We start from the raw sequence: 25098 nt of genomic DNA on the forward strand, positions 1-25098 counted from the left end.
TTGTAAGCCTTTCTGTAAGTGTTCATCTGGATCCACTTCTTTGTAGTGCCCTCTTTGTCTCATTTTCTAGCTTTAAAAAAGCCAGTTTAGGCTAAAAGGAGCCATTATGGTTTCTGGATATCACTGTATTTCTGATAATTAGCCCTTCAAACTTGATTAGTTTTTAGTAGAATTACAGTGATTCTGAAGCAATCCTGAAGCCGCCTGTCTTCCTCTGCCATATAAAAACCTACATCTGCTGTTGATAGAATCTAAAATGTAAAAACATCACAAAGCAAGTTGGAGAGTCCTGAGTTTCCAATGAAAACAAAGATTCTGTATAACTTTTAAAATATGTTTAAGTAAGTCAGTGAATGGAAAAGAAATCAAGGAATGCTCAAAGAACAAGCTCCTAGTGAAAGCAGATACCCAGAGAGGTACACAGAGCAGTAAAGCTGTCTTTCATCTTGAAGTTATCTGCCAGTTACTGAGCTTAGATTTTTCATGATGCATGAGGAATGGGAAAACAGGAAATGAAGCCAAAGTGAGAAGTCTAGTAATAGACTCACCACGTAAACCTGGGACTACAAGAAGCCACATAATCTCAGGGAAGGCAGGAATAAAGAAGTCATCATCTCATGATACTGGATGCTTGGGGCTGGTGCACTGGGAGGACCCAGACGGATGGTATGGGGAGGGGGGAGGGAGGGGGGTTCAGGATGGGGAACACGTGTATACCTGTGGTGGATTCATGTTGATGTGTGGCAAAACCAATACAATACTGTAAAGTAATTAACCTCCAATTAAAATAAATAAATTTATATTTTTTAAAAAATTTAAAAAAAAAGCCATCATCTCAAAGAACTGCAAGAAAATCGTTACTTGCACAAGTAGGTTTTTAAACAGAGGTAGAAAAAAATCCTTCCTGAGAATTTGTGATTAAAAGCTCTCCCTCATGTGAACTTGAAGCCTGAAGTCAATTCACACCACCTGACAAATTCAGAATTTATTGCAAATCTGTCTCATGTTGGAAATCCTCTGGTCTTCTGATTATAACTGATTATAACTAATCAGTTTATCTATAAGAAAGGCTGTTTTCAAATCAGGCTTTAAGCTATTACTACCTTTAAAGTTCCAAGAAATGTCAACCCATCAAAGCAATTACAGTGAATATAGAGAAAGTTCATGAGTGAGAACCACAGCAGAAACAGAAGACTGTAGAATGAGCCCTACAAAAACTTAGTATTTTGGTATTATGAGAACAGGATGTTAAACAAGTACTTTTAAGACTGACAATATGAGTGAAGATCAGTCGACTAAAAACAATGATGTATGTTTGAAAACAAACTGAATTTCTATAATTGAATAGATAATTACATTTAAAATTTAATGCAGCATGTATACTATCATGTAAGAAATGAATCGCCAGTCTAGGTTTGATACAGGATACAGGATGCTTGGGGCTGGTGCACGGGGATGACCCAGAGAGATGATATGGGGAGAGTGGTAGGAGGGGGGTTCAGGATTGGGAACTCATGTACACCCATGGTGTTCATGTCAATGTATGGCAAAACCAATACAGTATTGTAAAGTAAAAAAAAATTAAAAGACAAAAATAATAAATAAAATTTAATGCATCATTGCAGTAATAGAGAGAAAAGTAGTAAATTTAAAAAGAGGTCTATAATATTACTCAGGAATGTAGAAGAATGTCAAACAGTAAATAAAATAGAGAGATTAAGAGGCATGAAAGATAGAGTGAGAAGAAGAGGTGAGCAAAAATGAGGATAGTAAAATATTCAAAATATGTTGTGGACAGAACTGATGAAAGACCCAAACTCATAGATTCAGAATCCTAGTCAAGAAGCATTTTAAACATTTCTATATCTAAATACATCACATTGAAATTTCAGCAGGGAAAGGAAAAAGTTTAAAATCTTAAAGGACATATCTTAAAAACAACTAAAGGGAAGTGAAAATTAGACAATTGATTTCTTGGCAGAAAAAAAAAAAAAACAGAAAAAAAAAATACCAGTGGGATGATATCATCAACATGCTGAAGGAAAATATTTGCTAATCTAGCAATTTATATCTAGGAAGAGTATCACTTAGAGTGAAAGCGATAAACGCATCTTCAACCCAACTCAAGATGACTGTAGATGTTTAGGTGAGAGTGTGGCAGGAAGGGCTGAGTGTTTGCCACAAGAGGACCTTCACTAAAGGAAATCACAAATCTATATCCTAGTTAGAGGAATTAATTAAGTATGTCTGCTAAATTTTTCCATTTATAAACATAAAAGATTTTCAGCTCAGCTTTCTTGTTATGTTACTGTTGTTGTTATTTGTAGTGAGTTATTTTGTTTAATAAGAACATAGGTGAAGAATGAGGGCTAGGAAAGGAAAAGAAAAACTATACCAGGAAAATGCTAATCTAAAGAAACCTGCTTGGGCTATGTTTGTATCAAATAAAATGAATTTTAAGGCAGAAAGAAAGAGGGATGTTATGTCATGGTGAAATTTTCAGTTCTCTAACAGACTATAACAATTTTAAACTTCTGTGCACAAAATAATGTGCACTCTTATAATGGATAAAGCAAAAATATTGGCAATATTGAATCTACCTCTCTAGTAGAAAATATTCATATTTCTTTTAGCAGTCAATATTTCAAGCAGACCCCTCCAAAAGTATCATTAAAGTATACAAAATTCAGATAAAACAACACAATTGGAAACTTTAATAATGTTTTTATGTGCATGTACAATAAGACAAAACTCAAATCCAAGGGAAATTTCATACTTAAAATATTCCTCTTAGATAAAGATGCCCACTGTTATTCCCTTCTATCAAAGAAAAAGAAAAAAAAGTGGTATAGCAATTAGACATTATGTGAAGAAAAATATAATTTGCAATTGCTATGACTCTCTATAGGAGAAGGCAATGGCACCCCACTCCAGTACTCTTGCCTGGAAACTCCCATGGGCAGAGGGGGCTGGTAGGCTGCAGTCCATAGGGTCGCTAAGAGTCGAACACAATCGAGCGACTTCACTTTCACTTTTCACTTTCATGCATTGGAGAAGGAAATGACAGCCCACTCCAGTGTTCTTGCCTGGAGAATCCCAGGGACGGGGGAGCCTGGTGGGCTGCCGTCTATGGGGTCTCACAGAGTCGGACATGACTGAAGCGACTTAGCAGCAGCAGCATGACTCTCTATTAAAAAGGATTTCCATATAAACTATTTTTATCAATAACTGTTTAGCAAATTTACTGAGTATAAAATCAATATACAAAAATCAGTTGCATATCTGTAAGTAAGCAATAGGCAGCTAGCGTAAGTTTAAAATTTCTAATACTGTAGCAGATATACAGTACCCAATAATAACTTTAGCAACATGTATTAAATACAGATCATGAAAAAATATATAATGCTCTATTGAAAAACATCAGAGAAGACCTATTATAATATGCTAATGAATTAGAAGAGTCAATAGCATAAAAAATGGGTTCTTCTAAATTGATCTATAGATTAAACGCAATGCCAAAAAAAAAAGTCCCCTCAATATTTGTAGAATTGGACAAACTGATTCCAAAATTTACATGGAGAAGCAAAAGCCCAGAAGTTGCTGAGTCTCCTAAAAGGAACAAAGTATGAGTATAAAGACTTATCATACACAATCATCATGAAAATATAGTAATTAAGATATTGGTGGAATTTGGCAAGTTGAACATTGACACAAATAGGTGGTCTATAAACAAATGTGCTGAGAAAATTTGACTTATGATATAATTGGCACTCAAAATTTTATCTAAGAAACTAAGGCTTTTTGAGAAATTCTGTCAGGGCTATTGGTTATTGATATGCACAAAAAAATATTGGATCCTTACCTCACATCATACACAAAAATCAAGTCCAAATACATTTAAGACTTAAATATGAAATATAAAACTATGAATCTTTAGAAGGTAATGGAGAGTACGTTTATGAACTGTGGAAAGGGAAGGCTTTTTCTAACAATATCAAGAAAAAAGAACAAGACATAAAAGGACATATTGATAATTTGGTCTAAATTTAAAGATATTTTGTTCATCATAATATTCTGGAGGGCTTCCCCGGTGATTTGGGTGAAAAATCCACCTGACATTATAGGAGACATGCGCGCTATCCCTGGTCTGTGATGATCTCACACGCCACAGAGCAAAACCAAGCCTGTGCTATTGAGCCTGTGCTCCAGAGCCCAGAAACCGCAGATACTGAGCCCAGCACCACAGCTCCTGAAGCCCCAGAGCCTAGAGTCCATTCTCCACAAGAGAAGACTCTACAGTGAGGAGCCCATGCACCACAGCTAGGGAGCAGCCCCCACTGTCTGCAGTGAGAGAAAAGCCCACGCAGCAACCAAGACCCAACAAAGCCGAAAATAAACAAGTAAAATTATGGATATGTATACATATATATATATATATATATATATAATTCTTTAAAGAAAGTGGAAAAATGAAACAGCAACACATAACATCAAGAATTAATGTCCATAAGATATATAAGATTTCTATAGGTTAAGAAAAAGTATGTCAATTAGACTTCAAAAATAAATTATAAAATTAAAATATAATTACTATTGAAAAAATCATGACAATTGTATAATACTTCAAAATTTAAAAATAAAAATATAAACAATTTCTATTACAAAACAAAAAACACAAACAATTGGAAACTGTGCAAGAACTTCCATGCTTCTGTTGAGAGGCACAAATGGCCAATAACATAAGTAGGCCGAACTTCACTGGTAACTGTGCTGTGCTGAGTCTCTCAGCCGTGTCTGACTCTCTGTGACCCCATGGACTGTAGCCCACCAGGCTCCTCTGTCCGTGGGATTCTCCAGGCAAGAACACTGGAGTGGGTTGCCACGCCCTCCTCTAGGGGATCCTCCTAACCCAGGATCACACCCAGGTCTCCCACATTGCAGGTGGATTCTTTACCATCTGAGCCACCAGGGAAACCCTCTTTGGTACTTAAGGAAATGCAGATTTAAGCCATAACATTATATTACTGTATACTGTCAGACTGGTAAAAGTTTTATGTCTGCTGATGTCAGGTGATTTTCAAGAAAATGGTGCACCTAGGACAGTTCTAGATTGCTATCACTAGCAATGTAAACTGGTCCAAATACACTGGGGAACAACTTGACACAATCTAGGAAAGTTGAAGATAATACATTCCCAGGACCAGAAATTCCTGGCCAAGGTAGAAACTCTCTAGAGAAGTTCCCACTTATATGCATCTGGAGAACTGGGCAAGAATTCATAACAATACTCTTTATACCAATAAAACACTGGAAATAACTATACTTCAAGAATAGAATGAAGAAATTTTAATAGTATATACACAAGAATATTATGTGACAACAAAATAAATATGAAGGGGTCCCCTGATGGCTCAGTTAGTACTCTGCTGGCAATGCAGCAGACCACCTGCAATGCAAGAGACATGGGTTCAATCCCTGGGTCAGGAAAGAGACACGGGTTCAATCCCTGGGTCAGGAATTCCCCTGCAGAAGGAAATGGCAGCTCACTCCAGTATTTTTGCCTGGGAAATCCCATGGACAGAGGAGCCTGGGGGGATACAGTCCATGGGGTAGCAACAGTTGGACTAAGCAACTGAACCACCACCACCAAATAAATTTGACTTGGAGCCACAGACAGCAACCTGGACCACAGTATTTAGTGGAAAGCAAGTGGCCAGAGAACATGCTTCCACTTTTGTGAGTTTAAAAACCTGCAAAGCAGATTAGTATGTTGCTTAGGAATGCAAACTTGGTAAAATGTGGGAATGATAAGCAAACAAACAACAAAACACTAGACTGCTTTTCCTTCTGAGTCATCAGAGAGGAGATGAGATCGTGGAGAACTTGAAGCCCAATGTTTTATAAACTGGTCAGTGGATATTTATTAGTAATAAACTGTTCTTGGTATCTTATGAGTATTTTACCCACTTTTATATTTATTTAATATTTAAGAAACACCGGTTTTAAGTAAAAAGGAAGAAAGAGAGTAGTCATGATGTTTTCGTGCACTAAATTCAATCTGACAGGTGAGATTCTTCATATGCTGCCATCTTTAGTTTTTTTCCTGGGATTGAAATGATTTGCCATGATTCCATGTAGAAAGTGCAAAATAAACTCACCCAGATCAAGTCGCTGCTTTGCTAACCGCCCTGTGGGCGGGTCGGAAAGTGTTGAATGAAGCCCGCCTCCTCCACGGCCTTCTCCGCGGCCTCGCCCCCTCTGCAGTCGGCCCCCTCCCTCCTGCTGCGGCGCTCCGCCCAGCGCGCCGGTCCCCTCTGTGCCTTCTGCTGCCAGGCACCGCACCTCCAGACTTCCCTGTGGCTGCTTCCTGTTTCTTCAGTCCTCAGTGCAAATAGCAACTCCATACAGAGAACTTCTCAGACTATGTAATAGACTCTTATTGCCCCTGTCTGTTTCCTTTTATTTGCGGCACTATCCCCTATCATGTTCACGTGGTTACGTGTTTGTTAGCGGCCTTACTTCCGCGCAGGGGCCACATCTCTTTTAGTCTTGCCCTAAGTACTTGGCAGATTCCCGAGTACCTCAAAAGGTAAAGAGTCTACCTTCAATGTGGGAGACTTGGGTCAGGAAGATCCGCAGAGAAGGGCATGGCAACCTACTCCAGTATTCTTGCTTGGAGAATTCCATGGACAGAGGAGCCTGGCAGTCCCTGGGGTTGCAAAGAGTCGGACTCCCCTGAGCAACTTTCACTTTCGCTAAGGTTGGCATATAGATTGTCAATTAAAAATAATGGGGACTTGCCTGGTGGTCCAGTGGCTAAGACTCCATGCTCCCAATGCAGGGGACCTGGATTCGATCCCTGGTCAGGGAACTGGATCCACATGCTGCAACTAAAGATTCCCAAGTGTGACGACTAAGACAGAGCACAGCCAGATAAATAAATACTTAAAAAAATAATGGCATTAATATTTTTGCTAAATATTTTGGGCAAAAACCTTAGCACTTTTCATTTTTCTTGGAGTATATTGATTTACAATATTGTGTTAGTTTCTGCTATACAGCTAAGTTATACATATATCCACTGTTTCTTATTCTTTTCCCCATATAGGTCATTATAGAGTATTGAGTCGAGTTTCCTAAGCTATACAGTTGGTTCTTATAGATATCTGCTTTATATGTAGCAATGTGTATATATGAATACCTATCTCCCAATGTAACCCGGCCCCTTCTTCCCTCTTTTGGTAACTGTAAGTTTTTTCTCTACATCTGTGGCTCTATTTCTGTCTTGTAAATAAGGTCATTTGTACCATGTTTTTAGATTCTACATATAAGGAATAACATGATATTCGTCTGTCTCTGGATAATTTTTTTTTTAAATTTGGGAAACATTAAATTTCAAAGAGCCATTTCCTTCCTTCCTTCATTCAACAAGTATTTGTCATCTCTAATGTGTTAGACATTATACTAGATGCCAGGATGTAGGTTAAACAGGCAGGCAGTACCAGGAACCTCATGCTGGGGATGGACAGGGCTCCAGCTGTTAGTTGCAAAGGCTTGTAGAGGTCAGTGTAAAATTAAGAGCAGAGTAATTTAGAGGCCAAGATACTGAAGAACTAAGGACAAGATTCTGGGTATTTCTGTTTAAGGGTAATTGGGGGTATTTCCATAGTGATACCTCAAGACATCATGAAGATTAAAGGATGAGAATATCAGAGAAAATGAAAGCTTTAGGATAGAAAGGCCATCATAGCAGCAAATGCCAGAGCTTCCACCAGAAAGCAAAAAATAAGAGGCAACAAAACATGAGTCACTGCATCAGTTTCTGAATAATGGTCCTACGTCTCTCTAAACATTTCCTCATAAATGTCATTGAAAAACCCAGCTGAGAAAACCCGTCTGAATTCCAAGACTGATTAGTGAAATCATGCTTCTACTTTTGGTCTGTTGCAAGAAAGATGAGAAATGACCCAGGGAGAACAGAGAAGTTGCTGCAATATCCCTGACACAATGCTACATTAGCTTCCTAGTCAATACACTCTACCCAGTTTTATATCATGCTAAAATATTGCTATTTGATTAGAGATATTTGTGTCCAGTTTTGAACAAAGCCATTTTTGAACATAACTGGTTCACTGGTTGATGTAGGGACACTTGCCCCAACTGTATCTTTGTTTTTATGGAATGCTCTGATTCCATTCATATTTTTTTTTGTTATTTACACCCTTTCCGACAGAGAACATGCTCAAAGCAAGAGGGCTCTCTATATAAAGGGTACAGTTACCCTCTACAATCTCTGTGAGATAGTTCAGAAATTCCTTGAGGAATTTTTGCTTTCTAACTGCTGTAGGACACTGCTGACAATGCCATAAGGTTATCACAGTTGTCTGCTAGTGACCTTTTGCTCCTTAGGTGCTGAAATGTGCACTCTTGGTTCTCATTGATTTTTGTTACCACCACACTAAATTGGTAATGACACCTACCAACACATCCCATCACCCATCCTTGGGAAATTAGTTTTACATCTTAATCTCCTTGCTTATTGAAACCGATGCATTCAGCATTCAGACTATTCATGCTGAGTATAAGATAACCACAAACCAATCTGCATTTTTAACTCAAAAGCTCAAGTCTTTTATTTAATATTAAACCACAGATTGTTCAACTTCTAAGTGGGTCACACATTGTGTTAAGTGATCCAGCTCTGTCCTCTGCCATCTGGCTACATGAATCAATGTCAGATGGATGCAAATATATCTCTGAGAGGGAACCTTGGGAAAGAGTGCTGATATACCAACCATAGACCCTAGGACATTTACCCACTCCCAGAAGAATGCACTGAAGGTAAATCCAAAGATCACGGCACAGGTTTAAATACTGGCTGTATGATTTCACTATTACTTTCATTGGATGCTATGAGTCTGAGTAAGTCCTATCTCTGCTTCATTTACCTTAATTTTGTTGCATGCCCAGAAATTCAGGGACACTCAAGGACAGCAGGGAGGATCAGAAAGAGTGTGTGATAAAAACTACAAGTAGCCTCAAGGACAAAAATAATAATAATAATACTAAGACAGAGAGGCTTGTGTATCCAACTGGCTACCGGGTTTTTCTTTGACCATCAGAACTGGTTCCCAATTTGAACTTCAGAGCTTTACTGGTACAGTAAGGACTGAGATTAATAAGTATAATTATAAATGTTATTTTATTAAAAGGTTCCAATAAGATGGAATACAGATTAAAATAGTGTGTTCAGAAATAGAAAGACAAAAATCAATAGAAAATAAATGAGGGAAATAAGATCAAGGGAAAATAAGAAAGGTAATTTAGAGGCAAGAAGGATTGAGTTTATAAACTGCACACAAAAGCACACACCATAATAACCTGTATATTAATTGGTGTTGGGCCACAGAGTCCACAGGTCAAAACTAGCTATAGAGGAGAAAACCCCTTGAAGACTTTGGGCTTGCAAAGAAGGTTGATATTATACACTGTCCCATATCCAGAGCCCTCCATGTACTCAATCACACTACCTCCAGGTCTTCATTGCTGCACTCACTCATCCACTCAAACATTTTGTAAATGTATTGACGTGCCAACACCATGTAAGGTTCTTGGGAAACCATGGTTTGTAAAAGTAGGCATGATCCCTGCTCTAGTGGAACTTCAGAGAAGTGACAGAGATAGACAAAAAGCAGATAATCACAAAAATGTATGAGACAAAATAATCACATAAATGAATGAGACACCTCTGTAGGAAAGAAACATGGTTCTAAGAAGAAAAATACAGAATGATCTAATAGAGAGATAAAGATTAGGGGGAATTTCTTGAAGCAAATAATGTTTAAACTGAGAGCTGAAGCTCAGTAGTACATAACTGAGTAAATGTTGTAGGATCCATGGAGCGAGGGGGCGTGTGTGGATGGAGGGAGGCCCTTGCTGCTGCTGTTGTTGTTCAGTCCCTCAGTCGTGTCGACACTTTATGACCCCATGGACTGCAGCACGCCAGGCTTCCCTGTCCATCACCATCTGCCAGAGCTTGCTCAAACTCATGTCCATTGAGTTGGTGATGCCATCTAACCATCTCATCCTCTGTCGTCCCCTTCTCCTCCTGCCTTCAACCTTTCCCCAGCATCAGGGTCTTTTCCAATGAGTCGGCTCTTCACATCAAGTGGCCAAAGTATTGGAGCTTCAGCTTCAGCATCAGTCTTTCCAGTGAATATTCAGGATTAATTTCCTTTATGATTGACTGGTTTGATCTCTTTGCAGTCCAAGGGACTCTCAAGAGTCTTCTCCAAAACTACAATTCAGAAGCTTTATTTCTTTAGTGCTCGGCTTTCTTTATGGTCCAACTCTCACATCCATACATGACTACTGGAAAAACCATAGCCTTGACTAGACAGACCTTTGTTGGCAAAGTAATGTCTCTACTTTTTAATATGCTGTTTAGGTTGGTCATAGCTTTTCTTCCAAGGAGCAAGCATTTTTTAATTTCATGGCTATAGTCACCATCTAATTTAATTTAGGTTTCATAGCTGCAGTGATTTTGGAGCCCAAGAAAATAAAGGGAAGCCTTTCTAGAAATAAGAAATAGTACATGCAAAGGCACTGTAGCTGCAGGGACCATAGTGTGTTCAAGAAACTGAACCAGTAGGGCACAGAGAACAAGGAGGAGAGTGTATGACGGGAAAAGGAATGTTGATCGAAGTGAAACCCATATAACCTTGGTTGCTGCCTTAACAAGGTTGGTTTTTATTCTAATAAGCCTTAACCCTGGGTAGAGGTAGTGATATGATCAGATTTAGGTTTTGAAAAGGTTTCTATTGACTGAAGTGGAGAACAAATAGAAGGGTGGAAAGATCAAACAGGATGCAAGAGATTAGTTAGGACTCTTAATGCAGCAAGAGACATTCACAGTATGGACTTGGAGATGGAGAGAAGTATAAGAATGTGAGAGGGAGAACTTAGTGCTGGGTTGATGAGACAGTGTAGCGCAAGGAAGAAGTCAAGGAGTGATGTGGGTTAATAGTGTGTGCAACAGGGAGAGTATTGTCATCTAACACTGGCCTAGAGAATGGCAGGATACAGCAAAACTGGAGATGAGGAGAGGGCAATACTGGACATGGTATGATTGAAATCTAAGTAGAGAAGTTAAGGAAACGATGAGATATATCCATTTGGAATTGAGAGAAGTCTTCTGGAGAAAAAAAAAAAGATTTGAAAATCATATATAATATAAAGATGGAAGAGTGCCTGAGCATGAAACGAAGTTTCCAAGAGAAAGACTATGAAAAGAGAGAAGAGACCACAGATGGAGCCTTGAAGAGATTTTAAGATGCTCCTTGGGTTGGGATTATTCTAAAAACAACACAAGATTGCAGGGGCAAGTCTTTTTCTTTTTTTTTTTTTTTTTTCCAAAACTAACTTACACCTCTTTCCTATTATTTTGTTTTATTTTGTGTTGTTTTACCAAGGATGGACAACTATCATGCATCTCTCACTCTAGAATTTCCTTAGTTAGCCATGAATTGCCTCTTCCAGGGATGATAGGAGAAGTTTCACCATAAATGGGTTTAATCAAAATAAAGGATATTTTATAATTGGGTTAGAGTTTCATGAATAGGACTTTATAATATGCCTGCTAAATGATGCTTGTTATCAAACCCATGTGAATGTTAGTGACTTTATGCTTTCGTCTTTTAAGGGTCGGTTGCTCTCTCCTTGATCTATCTGTGAGATCTGCATGAGGTGCTGCCCAGAGACGCTCTGAGATTTTATTTGAGATGACCTGGAGTTTTCACTGTCATTTACCTAGAAATGATCCTTTTGCATATTTTAGAAGAGGACACCCATTCAGTCAGTTTTGCAAGTTCATTATTGCAAAGTACAGCTAAAGAAAGTATAGAATTTTGTGTGACAGATAATTGAAGAAACCAACAGAAAAGCTTAAGTTCATACTATAGAATGGTTTTCATTGTCCAATATTGTATTCACATAGTAGGCAGTGCATGAGATGGAAAGATCCTTATTGATAAACATGGTTTTCTTTCCATGATTATTTATTCACTGAACATGATACTGATGTCATGCCAAGAAAGCTGCATTGTGTTCATGTGTGCACAGTGGATATTCACATGTTCTCTGTGTGTTTGCCCATGTTTACTATGTAATTAAAACCAAGACACCAACCTGTGATATCCCCAGAAGAGCACTGTGTAACTTAAGCAGCAGGTAGGATTCCTTTTCTTTTGCTGTTCATTTTAATATAGGTAAGAGGAAATAATGTTTTTTCAAGATAGTAGGAAAGAATATAATGGAACTGCATGTCCAACATGGAAGCCACTAATCCACAAATAGTGACTTAATTTTTAATTAACTAAAATTAAAAATTAAGTTATTCCATCATACTGGCCACAATTCAGTAGTGTCTACAGTACTGGACAGTGCCAATATCCAACTTTTCCACCATCGCAGAAAGTTTTATGAAACAGCTCTGAACCAGGGATCCAGGCTGCTGCCAGTTTTTGCAGAGCCCACAAACTAACAATGATTTTACATTTTGAAATGATTGAAAAATAATCAAAGGAAGAAAGTTTTAATTTTTTAAATATGTATTTATTTACTGTGGTTGCACTTAGTTAGTTGCAGCAGGGATCTTTGATCTTCATTGTGTGGCACGCAGGCAGGATCTTTAGTTGTGGCATGGGAATGCTTAGTTGTGGCACATGGAATCTAGTTCCCTGACTAGGGATCAAGCCCAGGGCCCCTGCAATGGGAGCAGAGAGTCTTAACCACTAACCGCAGGGAAAGTCATTCGAAATTCAAAGTTGAGTGTCATTAAATAAAGTTTGTTGAACACAGCTGAACCCCATCCTTTTCACTCTGTTTATGACTTTTCCCCTGGCAGCAGCCCCATTGAGTAGCCATGATAGAGACCTTAAAGCCTGCAAAATCTAAAATATTCACTCTGGCTCTTCAGAAAAGTTTGCCCACATTTGAGTTAAAGGAGGGAGGGTAATAGTGTTGTTACCAAGTCCAAACTCACTCTGCTCACCACATGACAGGCCAGTTCACTGGAGACGAGGTATTGAGGCAAGGAATAATGACTTTATTTGGAAAGCAGGCTGACTGAAAAGATGGTAGACTAATCATCTCAAAATCACCATTTTTGGGGGGTCTGGATGCCAGGTTCTTTTATAGAACCCAGCGGGGGAGAAATGGAACAGTAAAGTAGAAAGGTCACAAGTCTTGCAAACATCTCCTCGAATGGCCAGCCTCAGGGAAGAGACATGTTAATTTCTTACTTCCTGTATGCGTTCACAGGAGTAGGGGTCAAGATGTTACCCTGAACAAAAGGCATTTTGGTTTAACATTCAGGCAGAAGTGCAGGGTTCCCTGAGACAGGCCATTATGTATAGACAGTGTCCTTGCAGTGAACAGAAGCAATGAGTAGAAAAGGTTAAAGTAAAAGAAACAGATCCAACATGTAGTCAGATTTTGTTCTTCCCCGTAACAGTGTCACAACCCACTTTACTAGAGACTGACCTGTATGGTTTGAAAAAGGACATTAGAGGAAGAGAACATGTGTGCAGAACCCATGTCTTGACTTGATTGCTGTAGGACACCACCCTGCCTTTTAGGATTTGACTGGAGTGTTAAGCCTCCAGAAATACTGGGAGGTCACCTTTAACATGAATCCTAAGGGCTTCATGAAACCCTCAGCTTTCTCAGTGTCTTTTTGTAATTAAAAAAAAAAAAATACTGTCTAAAGCTCACTTCTCTCTGTGGTCCACTATCCTCCTCATTGTCAAAAGGCAAATTATATTCTCTCAAAGGCTTGACAATATGAAACAAGGAAATTCACTTACCCTCTTGACAGCAATGCCAATTATCTTTTTAACCTTCTCTTAGGCTAATGGCTGAGACAATGAAAAATTAGTTTGCAGTGGGACCTGAGCCAACTCGGCATCCTTCAGCTCTTATTCTATCCTCTCTTCCCACCTCTTGAGAATACTACATTCACCAAGACGAATTTGTAGTCTCTTATTAGGCCAGGCTTAAATCCGTGCAAGAACTTAATAAAGTCATTCTCTATTAGAAATGCCACAAGGCTATCGAGCATTTCTGTAGGAGTAGGATTGTGTCTTCTATACTGTGAGTTGACTGGGCTGTTACAAAGCACCCTAGGGAACCCAGCCTACGCATTTGATATGTTGCTGGACAAGATTGTATCTGAGGGGCAGGGGAAATCCTCAGCAAATGTATTTCTTGTTTAAGCCTCTAATTCTTTAGCATTAGCTTTAAGCCTAACTGACTTCACAGGAATAAATCATTAAGAAAAGTCCATGACCCCAAAGCTTGCTGTCTAGGTTTTCCTGGGCATGACTCAAGTTCAGGCATGTGTACAAGTCTCCCCTTAGAAATGTGCACCCACTGACCTCTCATGTCAGTTGACCTCAACCTGTCCTTGGCTGCTGGAGGAAATTCAGGCTAAGAACAAAACACTTATACTTCAGGCTCTAAGATTTGAGAGCCCGATTCCTGTATACCTACCTTAGTTTGTACTTTCTTTATATCCTCCAGCCAACAGATATATCCAGTGTCCCTGATTCATTAAAATGTTAAGAGTAGCACTCTGATCCAACATTTCCATAGTAAAAGGGAAGTTGTAAATATCATCCCTCTTGACATTTAAATTTCCCACTGACACGCATCTGATTTATTTGATTTAATATTAAAGAATGGGGAGAGTAGAAGATACTAGATATGTATAAGCTATTTGGCTTTATTTTAGCCATTTGGTTTTTAAATAAAAACAAAACAAAAACCTTAGCATAAAACTTTTTATTACTGAAAGCATTTTGAAATTATTATTGAGATCTCTGGAGCACAGAGTATGGACATAACAGGACCTAACAGAAGCAGAAGATATTAAGAAGAGGTGGCAAGAATACACAGAAGAACTATACAAAAAAAGATCTTCATGACCCAGATAACCAGGATGGTGTGATCACTCACCTATGGCCAGACATCCTGAAATGCGAAGTCAAGTGGGCTTTAGGAAGCATCACTACAAAGGCTAGTGGTGGTGATGGAATTCCAGTTGAGCTATTTCAATTCAAAGTGCTGCACTCAATATGCCAGCAAGTTTGGAAAACTCAGCAGTGGCTACAGGACTGGAAAAGGTCAGTTTTCATTCCAATCCCAAAGAAAGGCAATGCCAAAGAATGTTCAAACTACCACACAATTGCACTCATCTCACACGCTAGCAAAATAATGCTCAAAATTTTCCAAGGAGGCTTCAACAGTACATGAACCATGAACTTCCAGATGTTCAAAGTAGATTTAGAACAGGCAGAGGAATCAGAGATCAAATTGCCAACATTGCTGGATCATTGAAAGAGCAAGAGAGTCCCAGAAAAACATTTACTTCTGCTTTATTGACTATCCCAAAGCCTTTGACTGTGTGGATCACAATAAACTGTGGAAAATTCTGAAAGAGATAGGAATACCAGACCACCTGACCTGCCTCCTGGGAAATCAGTATGCAGGTCAGGAAGCAACAGTTGCAACTGGACATGGAACAACAGAGTGGTTCCAAATGGCCAAAGGAGTGCGTCAAGGCTGTATATTATCACCCTGCTTATTTAACTTATACGCAGAGTACTTCATGCAAAATGCTGGGCTGGATGAAGCACAAGCTGGAATCAAGATTGCCGGGAGAAATACCAATAACCTCAGATATGCAGATGACATCACCCTTATGGCAGAAAGTGAAGAAGAACTAAAGAGACTCTTGAAAATGAAAAAGGAGAGTGAAAAACTTGGCTTAAGAGTTGCAGACAGTGGTGCCCGGTGGGAGTCAGTATGGCAGCCGAGCACAAAACTAAGCTGTCCAAGAACTTGCTGTGCATGAAGTTCATGCAAAGGGGACTTGACTCGGAAACCAAGAAAAAACTAGAAGAGGAAGAAAAGAAAATCGTTAGTGAAGAGCACTGGTACTTGGATTTGCCTGAGCTGAAAGAGAAGAAGAGTTTCATTATAGAAGAGCAGAGTTTCTTGTTGTGTGAAGAACTTCTCTATGAAAGAATGTCATTCAGAGGATTTAATCCTAAGGTTGAGAAATTAATGCTTCAGATGAATGCTAAGAACAAAGCAGAAGAAGCTGAAGAGCAAACAGTGGAGCTTGATGTGTCAGATGAAGAAATGGCTAGAAGATATGAGACCTTGGTGGGGATAATTGGGAAAAAGTTTGCCAAGAAAAGAGACTGTGCCATCTACGAAGAGGATGAAAATGGAGTAAAGAAGTAAAGAAGAATTAAAGTAAAGAAGATGTTCTTAAAGCCCCAAGGTTAAAGTGGAGGCCTTAAGATATGGTTCAGGGATGAGAGCATATTTTGGAGCTCAACTCTGTAGGTTCCTCTGTAGTTATTAATGTCACAATGTTTCTTTGTAAAGAAATGTATACTTTTGGAAACATCCTGCTTTTGTAACAGACGTGTGATGGATGTTATACATCCTTTGCTTAACGGTGTTCATCAAGAGTGGACTTTTAACCCTTGATCTTCAAATGTACATAGGTATGTGGTACCTTCCTAAAGAATATTTTATCTCAGATTTTTTTTTAATATAACTCTCCAGTCACTGACCTTAAATTGAACTCATGAAAACTAATACCAGTGTTTAAATTGCCCTTATGTTTATAAACATGTCAAGTCAGTCCATACATATATTTTGGAATCATGTCATGAGAATTTATGATATGTTAATTCATCAAGAACAAACTTGCCTCTTCGGGCTAAGGATTTTCATGCCACAAAGTCAATGTCAATGTGTGGAATTATGTTTTTCATTGTTGTTTAAGCTTAAGCCTTTAATTATTTTTTAGACATTGTTCTATCATAAATACCTGTTTTCATATTAAAAAAAAAAACTTGGCTTAAAACTCAACATTTAAAAAACAAAGATCATGGCATCTGATCTCATCACTTCATGGCAAATAGATGGGGAAACAATGAAAACAGTGAGAGACTATTTTGGGAGGTGAGGGCCTCCAAAATCACAGCAGATGGTGACTGCAGCCATGAAATTAAAAGATGCTTGCTCCTTGGAAGAAAAATTATGACCAACCTAGACAGCATATTAAAAAGCAGAGACACTACTTTGCCAACAAAGGTCCATCTAGTCAAAGCTATGGTTTTCCCAGTAGTCATGTATCGATGTGAGATTTGAACCATAAAGAAAGCTGAGTGCTAAAGAATTGATGCTTTTGAACTGTGTTGTTGGAGAAGACTCTTGAGAGTCCCTTGGACTCCAAGGAGATCCAACCAGTCAATCCTAAAGGAAATCAGTCCTGAATATTCATTGGAAGGACTGATGTTGAAGCTGAAACTCTGATACTTTGGCCACCTGATGCAAAGAACTGACTCATTGGAAAAGACCCTGATGCTGGGAAAGATTGAAGGCAGGAGGAGAAGGAGACAACAGAGGCTAAGATGGTTGGATGGCATCACTGACTTGATGGGTCCATCAAACTCCATGATGAGTTTGAGCAAGTTTGAGATGGTGATGGACAGGGAATCCTGGCGTGCTGCAGTCCATGGCGTCACAAAGAGTTGGACACGACTGAACAACTGAACTGAACTGAACTGGAGCACAGAGTGGCAGTTTTGGAAGCACTGGGTGATTTTTCACCACGTACAGTACCTGAGACCAGATAGATGGATGGCTTTGTCAGAAAATATCATGAAGCCAAACTGTCTTTCATAATTATTTCAAATTGTCTATGTTTATAACCCTAAGTCTCTTTTTAAATGCTTATTGGACCAGTGGTCTTTGACATATAACTGTTGTATCAAGAAATAACCTGTTAATATTAATAACAAAACAGAGTCTTAGCTTCACCATGTGTCATTTCTAGAGGATGTGAATGCTGAGGCACTAGCAGGTGTGAGTAAGAGTGAGGACTCTAGAAGTTGTGAGAAGAGGTTCAGGTAGAGGGAGAGGAGGTATGGCTGCCCAGAGGCGAGGGGACTGCTGGTGGAAATGAAAGAAGTCCATTAGGGTGGCGATGAGGCTGAGGAGGAACATGGACCCAGAACAGGCAGATCATTGTAAGAAGCCATAAGGGCTTTGGAGTTTTACTCAGAGGACAATAGCAACCATTGAAGATACATGGTCCAATTTCCATTTTAGTAGAAAAGAGAACCAGGAGACTAGTTAGAAGGCTATTCGTGTCTATGCCCTTGAGAAGAAAGCAGAAGTAAGGGTCACCCAATATATCTTTTGTAGAATAAGACTATTCCACAACCAAAGATGAAGAAAGATAAAGAACACATTAGGGGACTGCTAACTCATTACTTCTATATTCCTTTATGTAACAAAACAACCATCCTTTCTAAATGGAACAAAACTGTATAACTGCTTTTTAAAAATATTTAAGTCTCATGGTTACCTCTTAAATGTGAATCTCCGCGTGTTATTGCAGTCAAATGTATCCAAAGGCTTGCATCAGTATATTCTAGCCCAGATTCCACAGGGATGACCCTGAGATCAGATGCAACCTTTAGAAGCAATGCTGTTCTCTGCAGGTGGGGCACTCCACGCTCAGAGTTTATGACATCTGCTCAAGTTCAGGGCAGCCTGCGCAGGGAGAGGGTGGCCCGGCTTTGTCACTGGCTCACACACCTGCCTGCCACATGATAAGCCATCCCGTCAGGTTTCATCCTGATATTGACCACAGGCTAACCAGTGACCTTTCCTCTTCTCAAAACTTATTTAGACTCTCCCTGCTGTTTATCTAAATCACTGCACAGTTTGACCTTGGCTTTCAGTGCCTTCAGGTTATCAGCATGAAGGTCAGGTCATTATAAAAGAGTGAGGTCCATCACTAATGACCTCAGGACATATCTTAGATATTGGGATGTTGAATAAATCTCACCAGTTCCTTTTATTATAATGTGCCTTTTTTTCTTAAAAGCTAAGCCCTGAAATAAAAGAGTTTAAGTCGGAATTTATTTTTTGATAAATGAATTTTGTGAAGTAAATTTCACAAATACTTCCCCATTCTTCCAGTTAAAATGTAATTTTCAAAGTTCACGCTAACGAATTCACTCGGTAGCTATTACTTGCCATTTGTATATGACCTTGTAATAAACATGTTATTGACCTAGGGATGATGAGGACTAAGACTTAGGTGGTTCCGTTTCTAACAGCAAAATAAAAACTATTATTGGCTGCAATAAAATTTAGTGGTCTTAAAATTTAAATAGAACTGTTGTTTATACTTAATCGGGGAAATGGAGAGTTAGTTATAGACGATACTTAAATTGTGGAACACTTGGTCCTAAAAAATGTCCATTATAATACTTTAAACAAATTAAATTTTATTTAAAAGTTTCAGGTCTCCTGAATGTCAGGGGAAGGTGAAAATGCAGTCAGGAGATATAAAGGCTAGCACCAGGAAATACAGCCAGAAATTCTGAACTTGGATTTCTTTGCATGTCCTTGTATGGTATCATGCCTTGAAAGATGATCTTGACGACTACTGACATTTTGTAAACTTGAGTGGAAAGTGCAGTGTATTCCTTTTCCATGGACTGAAGCACATGATAGCTCTTGAGCCAGATTATAAGAATCCCTATCATAAGATTATGGAAAATGAGTGGAAAGAATCCAGACTGAAAGCCTGACCCACACTTGACTCCTTGTTTTAAGGACAACGTTTGATAATGCTTTCAACACATGGCTTCCTGAGCAAAGATCTTCAGGAAGTAGTTGTTTAACATTTAACCATATGAATTAATCTGAGGCCTTAGGGAAATCCAAGCAGATGTGGACAAAGACTCACATCCCTCAGAAAGCACCCCATATTGGCAGCTGGAAACAATAAAGAATTGTTGTGTAATCATAGCAAACTCCAATTCTTTTCAAAACTATGGTGGACTGAAGGGTGATCCTCTAAAAGATATGTCCACATTCTAATTCCCTGAATCTATGAATATTACCTTATTTGGGAAAAGGACCCTTGGAAAATGTAATTAAGTGAAGAATTTTGTGATGAAGAGGTCATCCTAGATTTCCCAAGTGGGACCTAAATCCAATAGTACGTGTCCTTATAAGACTGAGGCAAGGATAGGTTTGACACATAGAAAAGAGGAGAAGGCAATGTGACCGCAGAGGCTGAGACTGGTGTGTTGAATGCCCAAGTCAAAGGAAGCTGGCAGCCACAAGAAATTGGAAGAGTCAAGGAACCAGTTCTCCACGAGAGCCTTTGGAAGTGGGGTGGTCTTCCCAACATCTTGATTTCAGATGTCTGGCCTCCAGAACTGTAAGAGAATAACCCGCTTAATGTATGATAATTTGTTACAGTCCCCACAAGAAACTAACATGCTATCAGGGGATGCTACCTTCCACCCTATAGGAGGTAGGCTCTCCTAATGTCTGCTTTTCTGGGTGAGATATCTTGAAGGTCTTTCTCCCTTCCTGCACGTGCACAACCCTGTCTGGAACATTCTCTGTGCAGTAGTCTAAACCATTACAACCTCATTTCTTATAAATTGTATGTGTGAAATCTCTAGAGCTCAAAAAACAGTATTTGGCAAAAAGCAACTCTTGTACTTTTTTTCTCACGTGTGTTCATTCAACAGATATTTATTGAGCATCTACTGTGTGCCAGGCATAGTTCTAAGTGGTGGGGATACAGCAGGGAAGAAAATGGACAAAAAATGTCTGTTTCCATGAAGTGTTCATAAGCAAGTAATAAGTAAAATAATGAAGCAAAATATATAATATGGGTGGAAACAGAAACTACAGAGAAAATTAAAGGGAGAGACGGGATGGGGAGTGGAAGTCCTCCATTCTTACTAGGATGGTCTATTGTTGTTGTTATTCTCTAAGTCGTGTCCCGCTCTGCAACCCCATGGACTGTAGCCTTCCAGGCTCCTCTGTCCATGGGGTTTTTCAGGCAAGAATACTGGAGTATGCTGCCATTTCCTTCTCCAGGAGATCTTCCTGGAACAAGGGATTGAACCTGCGTCTCCTACAGAGGCAGGCAGATTCTTTACTGCTGATCCACCTGGGAAGCCTGACTTCTAGGATGGTTGGGGAAGGCATAACCAAGACAGTGACCTGGTGGAGGTGGCTTTCCAGAGAAACTGAACCAACAGGAGATATAAAAAGATTTATTAGAAGGAATTGGTTCACCTGTTTATGGAAGCTGGCAAGTCCAAAATCTGCAGAGTAGGTGTCTTAGTTCAAATTCAAAAGCCAGAAGTTGCTGTAGAACCAGGAAGATACTTCAGTTTAAAGACCATTAGACAGGAGAATTCTGTCTTACCTGGAGGAGGGTCAGCCTTCAATGGATGATCCAGCAGGATCTGGATTTAACGTGTCATGTCCCAGTAAACCCAGGAAATAGATATTATCACAACTACACACACACACACACACACACACACACACACACCATGAAGAAACAAAGAGCTCAAACCAGCTAAGTGACTGATCTTACAACACACAGGTAGTCGGACAAGACATCAGACATGATTATAGCAGGCTCCAAAGCCTACTTTATTTTCATTATTAGTTTTTTTTTTAAGTACTTCTAAAAGAAACTGCTAGAGCTGTGAATTCCAAAACATTCAAGGCTGATGTGTGTGTTGTTTTTCTTACATACTCCGCCAAGTGTTTTGTTCTCATTTCACTGCTGAGAATTCTTCAGCATTTGCGGTGCTGTCATAGGGCGCAAAAGTATCTCACAGACTATTCTGAAGCAGCATTAATAGGCCTTCTCCTGTCTGAGCCCATGCACAGCCCTGCACCTCAGTCAGCCAATCCAAAACTAGTGTGAGCATCTAAAGATGAAGGACCTGGTCCCTGCTTTCAGTTGGCTGGTAATCTCATTATGGTGATATAACAAAGTGAAATGATGAGAAGAGATAAGAGCCAGGCTGTGTGACTCTGGCCTTAGGTAGACAAAAATTTAATAACAGCAAAAGAAAGAGTGATTAGTCTATGGACGCTGCACAGGAGAAAGGGCATTGCAAGCTGGGTGGAGGATATTGCAAACATCTAGGGAAGGTGTGAAGTCTTCAAAGAAGTTGAGTGAATTATCTCAGAGCAAAGCATGGACTCTGTCTTTTAAACTTCCAGGCTTTCAAAACTTCCCAATAACTTTGGTCAGTATGCTTTTTTTTTTTTTTGGAGCAATAAATTCACAAATGCTGTAAGAGCAAATTGAACATGAAATCCTCAGTTGATTTCATTTTCTTTTTTAATTTAGTAAGAGACCTCTTCAGAATGAATCTCATTAAGAATAATGTGACTTGAGCCACCGATTGTACTGAATGACTTCCCCTCCTTTTTAAAATGGAAATCAGTTTTTATTTTATATGCAGCTATAGCATCCACAATTATAAGTAAAAAAAAAAAAGAAAGCAACTAATAAAAACCTTTCTATCAGCATTGCTAGGATAGCAATCTATAGCAGAAGTAGCCTGTTGTTAACTCATGAGGCAGTTTCCTTAAAATAAGTGAGTAATGGCAATTAAGTCACTATATGGAGTGATTTCTCAAACAATACAGTCCATCATGTTACCTTAATTACCTTAAGCTATGGCTGTATGTTAAAGAAAGGAACCTCTTCTCATGACTGTTATAAATACAGACAAGTTATTTCTCCTCTTGTGGGAATCATGAGGCTCATGTTCTCACCTTTTTCCTTCTAAAACCAATCTTGATTTTTAAAAAATCAGAGCAATCATAGTAAGTGGGATCAGCAGTTCTGTTGATTCTGTGTTCAGGTGGATCCCGAGTGTTTTCTGCCTTCATAATTCTGTTCTTCCATAAGACAAATCCTTTTGCTGGCAAGGGCTTTCAGCAAGCACCTGGGTAAACGTGTGCAGGCAGCTCTTGGTTTGTAATTTCCATTCTTAACACCTGTGCCAGTATATATTAAGACCAGGATTCCAGGGTAAATGTCACTACAGGAAATAAATCTGAACTATGCAGGTCATGATATCTGTTGGTTGTATACATACATGTGGGAGGCTCTCAGGTTCTGCAGTTTCAAATTCAAGTTCTCCACTGACTGAGCTCATGCCCTTTAATGTGTGATTCATGCTTGTTGTAACATCTTGGAGTCATGTTATAGGGATGTTGAACTTGTTTGGAGCAGCTTTGACTGGATTCTTTTGCTTGGTGCCAAAAGCTAGTTATTTGATGTGGTCTCTGTTTTAGAGTAACAAGGGGGTAAATGTAAATAAGACATTAGCATTGTCCAACCTTTCTCATAGCTGGAAGGAATACCCTTTGTCAGTAGTTTTTGGCTTGTGTGGCCACTGTTGCCAACTGTAATAAAATAAGGACAAAACAAGGAAATGATGACATCAGTGTAAAATAGAATGAAATTTGACCACTGCAAATACCATACTTTACAACATCCTCAAAGCCTGAATAAAATGACCAGGGCCAGCTTCCTCATGGCTGAGTAATATTCCATCATGTAGGTGTGTGTATATATATACATGCATATACATACATATATATGTATTAAAAAGAAGAAGAAACTTAATTCTCTAAGCGTCCATCTCAAGAAAGTAAAAAGGAAAGAGCACCTTAAACCCAGAGAAAGTAAAATGAAGGAAATACAAAAAATGAAACTAGGAATCAGCAAAATAGAAAATAAGCAATAGTCAAGAAAGTCCACAAGGCTAAAGGGTCGGCTCATTATTCTAACATGCTTAATGAAACTGATAAACACACCACTCCAAGACTGATATCTCTCTAATGAACTTAATTGCGTTTGTTGCCCAGATACCAAGAAGTTTACTTTGAAATTGTAGTTGGCTAAACTTTCATCCAAGTCAATTTTCTTTCCATTATGCCAGGCTTCTGAAAGCCTGTTTTTCATCAATTAAGTTGAATCATAAGATAAGAGCATGATCCAGATAGCAAAGGTGCTGAGAGCTGGAAGAATGCTTGGGAAATAGAGTGACCATGAACTGTGAACATGCTGTGTGCAGGGAGCGGGACGTTTAAAACAAAGCCTTCTAGGGGCCTCAGTGGACCATGCAGGGAAGGAGGAACAACGAAATGTGAATGTTTTAAAGATGAAAAAGAGCTTCTCTTACATTTCACCTTTCAGAAAAGTAGGAGAGCAACATGAGCGCCAGACCACGAACACTGGTGTTAGCAACGGAGACAGAGCAAAGCTGTAGGTGCCATCTGATGCCCAGTCTCCTCCCAGGGCAGGCGCTGGTTGTTGGAGTAACGCAGCAGGAGGTATACGATTCTACAACCAGGAAACTCAGGCAAACTGGTGGCACATAAAGGAAGCACTCCTACACTTTGGTCTTTGCTGTCACCATACTGTTTAAGCTGCTCATCAGTGTTTCTCAAACTTTAATGTGCATGCAAATCTCCTGGGCAATCCTATTAAAATGCAGGCTCTAATTTAGTAGGTCTGTGTAGCTGCTGCTGCTGCTAAGTCGCTTCAGTCATGTCCGACTCTGTGCGACCCCATAGACGGCAGCCCACCAGGCTCCTCCATCCCTGGGATTCTCCAGGCAAGAACACTGGAGTGGGTTGCCATTTCCTTCCCCAATGCATGAAAGTGAAAAGTGAAAGTGAAGTCACTCAGTCGTGTCCATCTCTTAGCGACCCCAGGGACTGCAGCCTACCAGGCTCCTCCGTCCATGGGATTTTCCAGGCAAGAGTGCTGGAGTGGGTTGCCATTGCCTTCTCCAAGGCATGCATGCACGCTAAGTTGCTTCAGTCATGTCCGACTCTGTGCAACCCCATAGACAGCAGCCCACCAGGCTCCTCTGTCCATGGGATTCTCTAGGCAAGAGTGCTGGAGTGGGTTGCCGTTTCCTTCTCCAAGGTCTGTGTAGACTTTATAACAAGTCTACTTTTATAGTCTGACTTTATAACAAGCTCTCAGATGAAACTGATGCTACTTTTTGGACCACACTGCGAGCAGGAAGACTCTAACTCAGACGCCCAAACATCAAATCATGACAGTAGCTGTTTCACTACTGCTGTGTAGAATTAGCTACTAACATATCCAAGGTGTGAAATAGCATGTAAGCACCTGGAGCT

The 25098-nt window shown here is 39.4% G+C and overlaps 1 protein-coding gene and 1 pseudogene across 3 annotated transcripts in view; both read left to right on the forward strand.

Moving 5' to 3' along the window:
- Window positions 1-25098, forward strand: part of PLCB1 (phospholipase C beta 1) — an 877017-nt gene that overhangs the window by 802307 nt on the left and 49612 nt on the right. The gene's annotated exons all lie outside the window — the stretch shown is intronic.
- On the forward strand, window positions 5580-23680 carry LOC138416900 (M-phase phosphoprotein 6 pseudogene; annotated as a pseudogene).

Source organism: Ovis canadensis, chromosome 13 (assembly GCF_042477335.2).
Source record: "Ovis canadensis isolate MfBH-ARS-UI-01 breed Bighorn chromosome 13, ARS-UI_OviCan_v2, whole genome shotgun sequence".
Classification (NCBI taxonomy): Eukaryota; Metazoa; Chordata; class Mammalia; order Artiodactyla; family Bovidae; genus Ovis; species Ovis canadensis.